This window comes from Phocoena phocoena, chromosome 2 (genome assembly GCF_963924675.1).
Source record: "Phocoena phocoena chromosome 2, mPhoPho1.1, whole genome shotgun sequence".
NCBI classification, from domain to species: domain Eukaryota; kingdom Metazoa; phylum Chordata; class Mammalia; order Artiodactyla; family Phocoenidae; genus Phocoena; species Phocoena phocoena.
Window position 1 is genome coordinate 87281708 of NC_089220.1, and position 12352 is coordinate 87294059.

Sequence of the window (12352 nt, forward strand, 5' to 3'; positions counted from 1 at the left end):
TTGTCTGTCTTCTTCAATAAACTGTGAACTCTGGGAAGACAGTGTCTGTGTCTGCCTTGTTCACTGTTATATCCCTTGCATGTAGTATGGTTCTAACACATTATGGTTTTACAATAAATATTTCTTGATTGAATAACGAGAGTGGTCCGGAGTTTTAGTAGACAGATACCAATCACTACGCTTGGTTTTCTGCCATTCAGCTAGGACTGGACGCTCCGGATTGATATATTTTCACCTCGTGAGGTTGGCAGCCCTTCGACCAGGCCTGCAGGTAGCAACCCATTCATCTGAATGATCTGACTTAGCAGAACCACCGCCGACACGCGTGGCGTGGGTCTCTATGACCCACGAGCAACTGCTATGCCCTCTAGGTAACAAGGTGGAAAGAGGATCTTCAGGGGCCACCAGTATCCCAGGAAAGACGAAAGATTCGTCTTAACCTGGCCTCTGGCAGTACTGTCTACACACTACCTCCTCCTGCGCGCCAAGCCGTTAGTACCACCCGGTCCCACTCGGCTCCACCCACCTGGCGAGCCCGGGTTACTAAACCCTAGTCGCCAGGTTGCGCGAGGCGTTCCTAAGCCCCGCCTCCGGGGCGAGGGCGCCCTCCCCCTCCCAGTTCTGCCTAAACAGTTCCGTTAGCAGCGGGAGGAAAAAACCGTCCTTCGGGTCCCCGCCTCTCCGCTCCCAACGCTTTACTCCCTACTCCCCTTGCGACCACTACACACAGCTACGGAGGCCCCTAAAGTACAAATATCCCCCAGGCACTGCCATAGCCTGATAGATTTTGTCCTTGTTACTTCATCCCGTTCCAGGGTCCTGCGTTCTCGAGCTCCTGAGTTTCTTCCGGCGGCAGGAACTCTAACGCTTTTCACGGAAGTAAAGTTGTTTTGTTGGCTTTTTTTTTGCGGGGGGGAGGTGGCTTTTTTTTTTTTTTTTTTGGCCGCTGGGGCTGCCCGCATTCCTTCCCTCCCACCTCGCGGAATTGTGGCGGGAGGGGGAGGAGAAAGTCAAAGCGCCTGCGCGGAGAGGCCGCTTTCCATCCGGGTCCCCGTCCGTGCGGTGCAGCAGGTCGGTAGGCGGGAAATGGCGACTGGCTGAAGGAGCTGGTTCTGTTGCTGCTGCGGGCTAAGCGGGAAAGACACCACGCGTTGCGCAGTCGGGACCATCGCCGGAGCCTGAGGACACTTCTCTGTCGTCACAGTTAGGTAATCCCACTCGTCCAGACGCTGCCGCTGCTCCCAGTCTTAGTCCTTCTCTTCCAGGGCCGTCTGCCGGGATCTCCTCCCCTTCTTAACCGGGTTCTCCAGCGGCTGCGGCGCCTTGGTAGTCATGCACTGTTGGCGCCTCGTACGTCCGCTGTGTGGAGCCGCTCTTCTCTGGACTTTCCCCTGGGAACAGAAAGGGAGCTCACTTCCCGCCAGCTTCGGCTCTCAGGCTGCGGCCTGTGTTGTGATTTCTGGGGTTAGATTTCACTTTGCTACCCACCCCCATCCCGATCTCACGTTCGTAGTCCCAAAACCTGTGGTCGTCCCTCCCGGTAATTGGGTTAGATCAGCTTTTCTAACCTTGACCCGTCTGACGTTTTAGGTATTTCATTCTTTCTAGTAGGGTGCTTTTGCGGGGGGAGGGCGTTGCTCTATCTCAGTTTTTATAAATACCTTTTGAGGATCTGGAAGAAGAGATTTCACTAAGTTCTGTTTGTCTACTGTTAAAATGTTGAGTTGACATTGTTAACTTTTTCAAATTAAGAGTGGTGGTAAAGAACAGCCCATGTGGAAGGCCTCTGGTTTCTGTAGTGGTCAATTAAGGGTGAATCTTACTGTACTTCGTATTCTACACTTTCTTTGGGTATCAAATGCCTGTATAGATGCTTATTTTTGTATTCTTGACTAGAATTCCATGGTAAATAATTGTATAAGTAAATCGTCTTTATTTACTTATCACTTGAGTGGTGGCTGGAGGTGTGAAGGATGTTAAGCACTTTAGAGTACCTTAGGGAAACGTACAGAGATACTTGCTCGTAAACTGCACTAAGATCCTGAAATGAAATGTACTTAGTAGATGTTCCTCCAAGGCAGGGATTTACCTTTCCAATGCTAATAAGGCAATACCAAGATTACTGCCTAACATAGGTATACAATTAGTGACTTAAAAGATAGATTTATCTTCGTAATTTTCAGGTTGTAGATTTCTTTATATACTCTCTCCCCATTCTTTGCCAAGTTTTAAGTTTTCATTTGTTGTCCAGCTGTTATCCTTATAAAAGCAAGGAAATGGCTAGTTAAAGCTACTTTTATTCCTCCTTCTTGTTCTTTTCCACATTGCAGACCGGTTGTCCATAAAGAGAAGTAATAAGGAGACTGTTGGTATTTTTCAGAATTTGTTTTTTCAATATTGTTGAATTTGGGGCCTTTGTAGTTTTTTTTTTTTTAACTAGTTAAATTAAGTTTTGAAAATGTGGTTCACATTACACGTCATTTGATGTTTGTAACTCAAAGGCTTTCAGCTCTCTAGGTTCAGTTTAAAAGACTTCACTGTTGTTTGCATATTAGGATTAAATTTCATTAATAAACAGGAACACACAAACATTATTACAATTGTCATTTAGTAGATTCCCCCCCAAGGTCATAAAGAAAGTCAAGGCAAAATGTAGCTCTTAGGTGAAGCAGTCTTTTAGGATTGTGTTGAACTTCATACTTCTCTTCAAAACCAAAAGAACAGGGGGTGGGAAGTGGAGGTGAGGGCATACTGGGTACTTGCTCAGTCAATTTGTTTAAAAAATAGGGCCAAATATTTGACTTAAAAGGATGTAAAATAAATTATTGGTCTAGTGTAGGTTTTATCTGTACTTTAATGATCTTTTTGGGTAGTTTATGAAGCATTAATGTTTTAAATAAAATTTGTTTTACGGATCGCTGAGTGAGCACTGTTTGTAGACTTCGTCTTCAAGAACTCTTCCAAATTGTTTTAATTCTTCATTCATTTGATTCTTTTAATATTCTTCCCAGTATACGTTGAAAGGCTGTGAAAGCTCTAAGTGGTATAGTCCTTAACCTTTGTGGACTTGTAGCTGTACAGAAGTTCTAAATAGGATTGCATAGAAAAACCAAATAGAATTGGTGGGTTTTATAATATTCTACGTAGTGTCTCTTGGACACTTCATTTGAGCTAGTAAGGTTATTCTTTTCTCACTATTAAGAAATTAAGAATTAGGGGTGTTTTATCTTTCCGAAATTCATCTAGCTGATCCGATGTTTGAGATTTCTGGTCAAGAGGATTCCTCACAAGATTATTATATTAGCAGAATCCATCCAATTCTGATTTTAAAAAAAACTTGGCTCTTTTGTTCAGAAAGGATGTTCTAGACTCTAGACTTGTAACTATAGGATTAATTGCAGATTGAATAAAATGGTATAAATTTATCTCATTCATAAGAGATTTTTCGATTAATGCGATAAAGAAAAAGTGGTTTGAATAAACAATATCTAACTAAATTTGTAAGTTACTGAGTTGTTGTAAAAGCATAAAGTAGAAAGTCATAAATACCAGATGTTCTAAGAAGACCTCATATATGATATTCTCTAAGTAATTCTTTTGTGTAGGTTACCTGACCATTTTAACTGGATTGGCTACAGGGGTCATTTGCTCTGCTTTGAAGATGAGAAGATTTAACAGAGATGGGACTTAAGATAAAACCATACAACTTTTAGTTTCCACTTTACATTTGCTGTGAGACATATATCTAAGCCAGACATATATTCACTACTGGTTTATGACTACATTAATTTTTAATTTAAATTGTATTAAATTATAATTGGATCTACATTACAAATAGGTGGACTAGGTGGTTGACTGTGTGGTATAATCTGAGAATTGCCAATGCCAAACTTTATTTGTGTCTCTCCTTTGTGTTATGGAATTCTTTCTAAAATGTTTCGTTTAAAATTACAGATTCTCTGGAAGAAAAACTTTAAACTATTGCCTTTTATTGGCAATATTAGCACAGATTAGTTTATCAAATAAATTTGCTGATACCACAAACAGGTGACGGTTCAGAGGCAGTGGAACAACAGAAGTAAGCTTCTTTGCATTGGCTGTGATCAGGAGAGGTGTGGCATGTAGGAACATTGTCTGAGGGAGAAAGGCATGGTGGGAGTAGAGTTATAGTGGGAAGCTTGGGCCTCTTGGGGTCCTTTGGGAATCTTGTGAATCTGACTGACAGTAATGAGGAGTGAGACTAAGTGTGGTCCCAAAAAGAAGGACCTTAAGGACAAACGTGGTTTATAGCTTTGGCCTGCCCTTTTGTTTATTTACCTCATCTGCAGGTCCCCATTTAGTATGGTATTTTTAGAAAAGAGTGAAGGAAAGCACTAAAATGCCATTGAAAAAGAAAGTGTTGTAAAATATTTACATAAAAAGTCTTTTAACTTTAATATAAGGTCACAGTAGGCCAGTTAACTATATTAGGGACCCCAGGTTTTATGGTAATCATAGGCTCTCCTGTATTCATTTAGAGAAATTATAGAAAAGGAAGTTTATCTAGATTAAACATGAATCATCAACTGTGCTTTGACTTGAGGTTCTAGCAGTCAGGTTTCCATAATAGCTATAATAATTTTAGGACAAGGAACTGTGTTTATTACTTTGATTAAAGAAATGTAAAATTGTACTAATAGAAGGCACTTGAATACTTCAGAAATAATTGGGATTATACTTAGTAATAGTGGCTTATATATAGTTTAGGAAGAATGTTTTCTTTCTTTGGACTAAATACTTCTATATGGAGAAATTGGAAACTAAAAAGGCAGAATCATTGCTAAAAATAAATAAGAAAGGGATATTAAGAATCTGTTAGCATCATGACATGATATTTTAAGTTTCTCGTGTTGACCAGTTAAAGTAATGTTTAAGTAGGAATTCAAAATATATTTTATTAAAAGAAGAGTATATTATTTGTTAAAGAAAAATATACAGAACCAATAAGTATCTTTTCAGTTGAGAGCAACTGTGATTATTTGTTTCAGTAATAATTGCTTTCTTTCTGATATTCCCCAAATATATATGATTTATTCTATTGAGTTGAAATTGATTAACTTCACACTGACTTTACAAGTACCTGCTTTAGTGTATTTTGTTAAATAAGATAATTATACAGTAAAATCCTTTAATTTTCTGATGTACTGATAAAAATTATTTGAAAAATATAATCACATTTCAAACAATCATGCGTTTTTCCCTCATTGGTAATATACCATTTTACTTTATTTTGCTTTTTAAGTAGTAGCAAACAAGAGGGCACTTCTGTTAGAGAATTATGATCTTACCTCATCTTTGACTAGTAATTTAGATTAAAATTCTTAAAACTCTTCTTAAAACTTTTTGTCTTCGGTTTATCTCAATCATAATGATTAGTTTTTCTTTGGTAGGTAGTATTAATAAGAATAGTAGGAAATTATTTCAGGTACTCAAAGATTTTTAATTAATAACTATTTTTCCTTTTTGCCAACATCTCATTGATTCTTTTATTATCAACTTAATGTGTTCTGAGAGTTCCGTATTTCTGCTGGCCTGAGAGTAAGTTGAATATAAAATTAATTTCTTTAAATAGAAGCTTTTATTGAAGGAATAGTTATATCTCTCCCCTTGCCCAATTTTGGTGAGAACTACTTAAAAAGCATTCTTAGGAAAATTCTGCCAAAATTAACTTCACTTTTTTATTCTTCAAATTTTCTTTAATGTATCCGATAAGTACACTGTAACTTGCATGTATACAGGTAACTCCTGTAAATTTTAAAAATTGCATATATTGGAATATATTCCATAGAAAGGATAGTAATATGATGAAAAGTGATACACTGGAGTGACAGGTTTCCCATGTGCTTTTTTTTTTAAATCTCATTAATAGCTTTTTAATATGATTTTATTATTTCTTTTTGGTTGCATTGGGTCTTTGTTGCATTGCGTGGGCTTTCGCTAGTTGCGGCGAGCGGGGGCTACTCTTCACTGTGGTGCATGGGCTTCTCATCGCGGTGGCTTCTCTTGTGGAGCACGGGCTCTAGGCTCGTGGGCTTCAGTAGTTGTGGCTCGCCGGCTCTAGAGTGCACGCTCAGTAGTTGTGGCGCACAGGCTGAGTTGCTCTGCAGCGTGTGGGATCTTGCCGGACCAGGGCTCGAACCCGTGTCTCCTGCATTGGCAGGTGGATTCTTAACCACTGCGCCACCAGGGAAGCCCTCCCATGTGCTTTTGACAAGTTTCTAATGAATATTATAGTACTCAGTTCTTATGAATTCATAACTATATTTTTTCTAAAATAGCACATTTTGTTATAAAGTTTTATTGGTATGAATTTCTTTCATGCTGTGTAATAGAATGCTTCTTTTTACAAGATGTGTACGTTATACTTACTGCAGTTAGTTAAAATTAGAACAGTCTCCAAATTACTGTTGCTTTAAAGCTTAGGTGAGAGAAATACAAGTCTGTCCTCAGCAGAAGTACATACTGTCTCATTCAGTACATAACAAATATTGATTTTGCCCTAATGGTATTTCTGGTGAGTACATGCAAAGTTTTAAGTTGGGGTCCTGATAATAGTATTTTAAAACATGTATGTGAGTGGCTGTATTTTCAGTGATCAACAAACGAAATAATGCCATCTTTAAAAAATCATTTCATATTTTCATTGAGCATTTTAGTCATCAATAATCTAACAACCCAGAGAAAATTAATTGACCATGGTTTTAGAAAAAACTCTTTTTTTTTTTTGGTTGTTGTTCATTGAAGAAAACTTTAAGAGGAAGAAGAGCCATAATTTTATCAACCCAACTCAGCAGCTTTTTTTTTTTCAAATATTTTTGATTATGTTTATATTTAGTAGTTTTTGAAGAATTCCATTATCTAGTTTAAAAAAGGAGAGAAAGTTATGTATCACATAATAATAACCTAAAAAGACCACTTTATCACATACTTTGTTGGGCAGGGTTCAAGGAAAAGAATCTCCCTGTCTTGGAGTTGATGCTTTATATAATCCTCCTCTACTTAATCCTCCTGCCCTAGTTGACTTTTGACTTTCATTAGGTGATAAGTGGGAGGGACCAAGAAATCTCTTCTTTCTGTAAAGTCATTCAATGAAGGGCTTGGGAAAGTAGTAAAGGAAGGAGAGTAAAAGTGGACAGTTGTAGTATCTGAACCTGTTGATTTCAGATTATTCAACTGGAAATATAGTGAAAACAGATACTGATATTTTTGTCATTTGGTGTCAACTAAGGCAGTGATTTTTAGCTTTTTCTTTCATCAGTGTAAATTGAGTAGTGATACCATTTATAATAGACTATAAATTAACAAACTCAGAAATTTAGAGCTAGAGGAGACTAAAAGGGTCGTCTAGTCTTTGTTTCCTTAATGATGAGTGATCTGAAGACTTTTTAACATGTAGTAAGTGTTGGTCTTAATTAGGGTGCTTCTAGATAAGTTGTATGTGATAGAAGGATGAAAACAGCTCAGATTAATTAATGACTCATCTCCTGTTGTGACAGCTCTCTTTTTAGGTAAAATTTACATGTAGTAAAATGCATAGATCTGAAGTCCAATAACTTCTTTTGCTGTTGAGGAAATGAAATGCTAGAATGATTGCATGACTTAATTAGTGTCTAATCAGTGTTACAGCTAACTAGTGATAGATTCAGGACTGATACCGCCCAGTCCAGGGGCTCTTCCTCTAGTAACTCCCTCAGGAGCCTACTCCAGAACTTTGCATGCATATTTTCTTTATATAGGCAATTTATAACTTATATATGCCTAAATTTTATGGGGAAACCCAGACTTTGTTGCCTTTAAAGTTTGATTTGTGATCTTTTTACAATTTTCTTATTCATATTTTTTGTCCACTTTCGTTTCCCTTTTCTCTCTTTTATTCAGCAAAAATTTGAAAGAATGCACATTAGATTAGTCCTAGATAATTTGTTAAGAATCCTTCATATATAATGTGCTGTTTTGTTGTTTTGATAGAAAATTGTGTACTAAAGACCTCAACAGCGAACTATCAACTGACTTTATGCTTGTATCATTATTATAATCTTGTTAGCACAAGACAATTTGCAGCCATAATTGTCATCAAATATTGCTTGGGGTCAGGGATTTTGTGAAAAGGAAGGAAATCTTATGAGGAAGGAATATTTTTAGTTTTATTCTTGCTCTTTTTGTGAGCAAGAATTGATTACTGCAGTGAGGATTTTGTGTTTCAGTGACATATTTTTTCCCCTATTCTCTTGTCTCTTTGAGGGAAATGAGAAAAATTATAGTTCAGTTCAACAAAGGTTGAGCTTTCATGTGTACCGGGTTGTTGGAGTTACAGATAAGATCTCGGCCTTCAACACTCTTACAGTTTAGTGCAGTTAAAGATAATATAAATAGATTATTTCAGTACGATTTGTTAAGAGCTAAGGAGAGATAATCACCAGTTTACACAGGCATGGGCATGTGGGGGTGGTTACTTATTGGGGTGCATGATACTTGGGCTGAGCTTTAAATGATGAGGATAAGAATTAGTTGAAAGGAAGGAATATTTGAGGTATAGAGAAAAGCAGAAGCATGATACAGCACAGTGTGGGCAAGAAACTATTATTACTGGAGTGCAAAGAGTGAGGCAGCAAATAGCAGTGAAAAAAGACTTGGAGAGGTAGATCTTGGAGGGTTTTATATATATTGCTAGAGTTTAGTCTTTATTTTGAAGAGAGTTCGTGGGATGGAACAGGCAGATTTGTAGAGTGCAGAGGATGGATTTAAAGGGGGAAGACTGAGAAATATTTTAGAGGTAGAATCATGAGGATTTGGTGATTGACTGTAGGGGACAAGGGAAGGGAAGAATGACTAGGTGTTTAGGATGGTTTCTGGCTTCATTGATTAGGCAGATTACTTGTGATTAAGAATATAGTGGGGGGGGGCTTCCCTGATGGCACAGTGGTTAAGAATCCGCCTGACAATGCAGGGGACATGGGTTCGAGCCCTGGTCCGGGAAAATCCCACATGCCGCGGAGCAACTAAGCCTGTGTGCCACAACTCCTGAGCCTGTACTCTAGAGCCCACAAGCCTCAACTACTGAGCCTGCATGCCACAACTACTGAAGCCCACACACCTAGAGCCACAACAAGAGAAGCCCCCACAATGAGAAGCCCACACACTGCTACGAAGACCCAATGCAGCCAAAAAAAAAAAAAAAAAAGCTGAGCTCATTTTATTAAAAAAAAAACAGAATATAGTAGGGGGACTACCCTGGCGGTCCAGTGGTTAAGACTCCACAATTCCAGTGCAGGAGGCTCTTGTTCCATCCCTGCTCAGGGAACTAAAAAGGAATACAGCAGGAAGTATACAAAAGGAAGAGCAGGTTTGGGAATGGGGTGGGATCAGAAAGGTGAATTCAGCCTTGGGTAAGTTGAATTTGAGGTGCAGAGTGAAAGTGTTGAGAAAGCTGTTGGATGATAGTCTGAAATTTATAGATGATACAAAAGCTAGAAGAATTAATGTTGCAATTTGGAAGAGGCCCCCACGCCCAATCTTTTTAGCTGGGCTGCAGATACATAGAAAGCAAACTTAATTGCTTGGTTTTAAATTGCTGAACAATCAGCTTTTTCTATTCCTGAGATGAGATCTGGTTCAAATGTTGAAAAGTGGAAATGTTTTACATTATATACTCGCCCCCCAATGTCATGAGTTCTTAAGCTTAAAATGTTGTTGCACCCATTGCTATGTTTGTTTTGTGATGTAATCTACTTAAATTGTATCTACTTCATTCATTAGTAGTAGATTTATTTCCCTGATGTACTCATTTCCCAATCTTTACTTGTATTAATTCTATTTTTACTGGTAATAGAAAAGAATTTATCTAGTAATGGAGCTCTAAAGAACCTAGAGGATGGTTAATTTCTAACATAAGTAGTGGAGTTAGCAAGATGAGGCTGTATATGTATGTGTAAAACTCTTCCTTTTATATTTTATGTTTAGGTAATAAAATTAGACTATTGCAGATATTATGTAGGCAATTTCTGATCAGTATTTGGCCCAATTGATATGTATTTTTGGTTTTGGTCAGGTAATGCTGGCCTCATAAAACAAGTTGGGAAGTGTTCCCTTCTGTTTTCTGGAAGAGTTTGTTGTTTGTTTTGTTTTTATTAAGATGTTTGGTAGGATTCTCCAGTGAAGTCATCTGGGTCTGGAATTCTCTATGTTGGAGACTTTTCCTGCAATTTAATTTTTTTTTAAATATGGGGCTGATCAGGTTATCTTTTGTTTTTTTTGTTATAAATTTATTTATTTATTTTTGGTTGCATTGGGTCTTCGTTGCTGCACGTAGCCTTTCTCTAGTTGTGGCGAGGGGGGCTGTGTGTGGGCTTCTCATTGTGGTGACTTTTCTTGTTGTGGGCTCTAGGTGCATGGGCTACATACAGTACTTGTGGCACGTGGGCTCAGTACTTGTGGCTCACGGGCTCTAGGGCTCAGGCTCAGTAGTTGTGGCTCGCGGGCTTAGTTGCTCCACAGCATGTGGGATCTTCCCGGACCAGGGATCGAACCCATGTCCCTTGCATTGGCATTCGGCCACCAGGTAAGTCCCTTTACAGGTTATTTTTGTTGGATGTAAAATCCTTGGTTTACATGTTCTTTTTTTTTGGGCAGGAGGTGGGGCTGCGTTTGGTCTTAGTTGCTGCAGGTGGGCTTTCTGTAGTTGCAGCCAGTGGGGGCTACTCTTCGTTGTGATGTGCAGGCTTCTCATTGTGATGACTTCTCGTTGTGGAGCATGGGCTCTAGGCGCACGGGCTCAGTAGTTGTGGCTTGCAGGCTCTAGAGCACAGGCTCAGTAGTTGCAGCGCACAGGCTTGGTTGCTCTGCAGCATGTGGGATCTTCCTGTACCAGGGCTTGAACCCATGTCCCCTGCATTGGCAGGCGGATCCTTAACCACTGCGCCACCAGGGAAGGCCAGTTTACATGTTCTTCCCTTGATTAATTTATTTTAAATATGTTACTCCATTTTTTTCTGGCATAAAGCGTTGCTATTGAAAAATTTAGAATAGTCTCATATTCTGTCCATTATAAAGTCACTTAGTGCATGCCTAAATCAGGGGTCTGCAAACTACTGCCCATGGGCTGACTGCCTGTGCTTGTAAACACTTTTTTTGTACACAGCTATGTCTATTCATTTACATATTGTCTTTGGCTGCTTATGCTATGCAATGCCATAGACAATTTGGAAACCAGTGAGCATGGCTGTGGACATTGATATTTGAATTTCATATAACTTTCACCGTATGGTTTGTAAGCCTAAAATATTTGCTTTCTGATTCTGTAAGAAAAAGTTTGCCTATGTCTATCTTGCCTATATGTCCAAAGAATTTTTCCCCCATTTCTTAAAATTCAGTAATTTAAAGTTCTAGTAGCTCATACTAGACTGTCTTGGTATTTGTCTTTTTGGGTTGCTATTCTCATGTCTGTGTCTTTCAATACATGGTTTCAAACTTATGTTTCTGGAAAGTTTTCTTGTTGTACTTTTGAGTGTCTGATCTTTGACTCTCTTCAATATTTGATCAGTTTTTCTTGAATCTGCATTTTTTTAATGTTTAGAAATATGTCTTTTTTCTGTTGTGTTCATTTACTTCTTTGTTCTTTTTTCTTTAGTCTTCATTTATGAAATAATTTTTTTTTACTTTTTAATTTTTTTCTGACTTCTGTCACTTCATCCCCACCCCCTGAATTCCAGTTAAATTTGTTTTTATATTAGTGGTTTTAACCTTTCCTTGGAAGTGGTTTATAGTTGTGATCTGTCTTTATGGGGTTACTTTTTATAATTTTATTGTTTGTAGGAAATTAGGGATTTTATTCTGCTTCTCTTTTTTCTTCTTCTTATGATAACTATATGGGCTCTGGTCTGATTTCTGTTACTTTTTAATGTGAAATTTGTCTTCCTAAACTTTTAGAAGGAGCTTTGGTTAAAGACAGGTTTTGGCTTAAGTGGAACTTTCTTTTGTTTTCTTATAGTGTTTGAAAATGTGGAGGACTGCTCTCTGAGATTGCTTAGTTTATGTTCCTCTTTCCCTCTTTTTCTAGTATTCTGTTTGCTTTTCTCATTTGATTCTGTCCTACTCTGTTTTGACTATATTCGGCAGTTTCCTTGTATTGAACCCTGTCAGTAGCTCTCATAGTCAGGATTTTTGTTCTTCTTATTTTTTAATGGAAAATATCAAACATATGCACAAAGTAAACAATGGTATCATGAATCTCCATATAACCATCACTCAGTTTTAGTAGTTATTAACACTTTGTCTGTCTTCTTTGATCTATACCTCCACCCACTCCTACCTGGTT

The 12352-nt window shown here is 38.2% G+C and overlaps 1 protein-coding gene across 1 annotated transcript in view; it reads left to right on the forward strand.

Annotated features, from left to right (window-relative positions):
• Positions 1–1034: 1034 nt before the first annotated feature.
• The window catches only part of CTDSPL2 (CTD small phosphatase like 2), a 68240-nt gene continuing 56922 nt past the window's right edge, over positions 1035–12352 (forward strand). The window contains exon 1 of the mRNA XM_065871986.1: positions 1035–1208. The gene's annotated coding sequence lies outside the window, so the exon portion shown is untranslated. The remainder of the gene's footprint in view (positions 1209–12352) is intronic.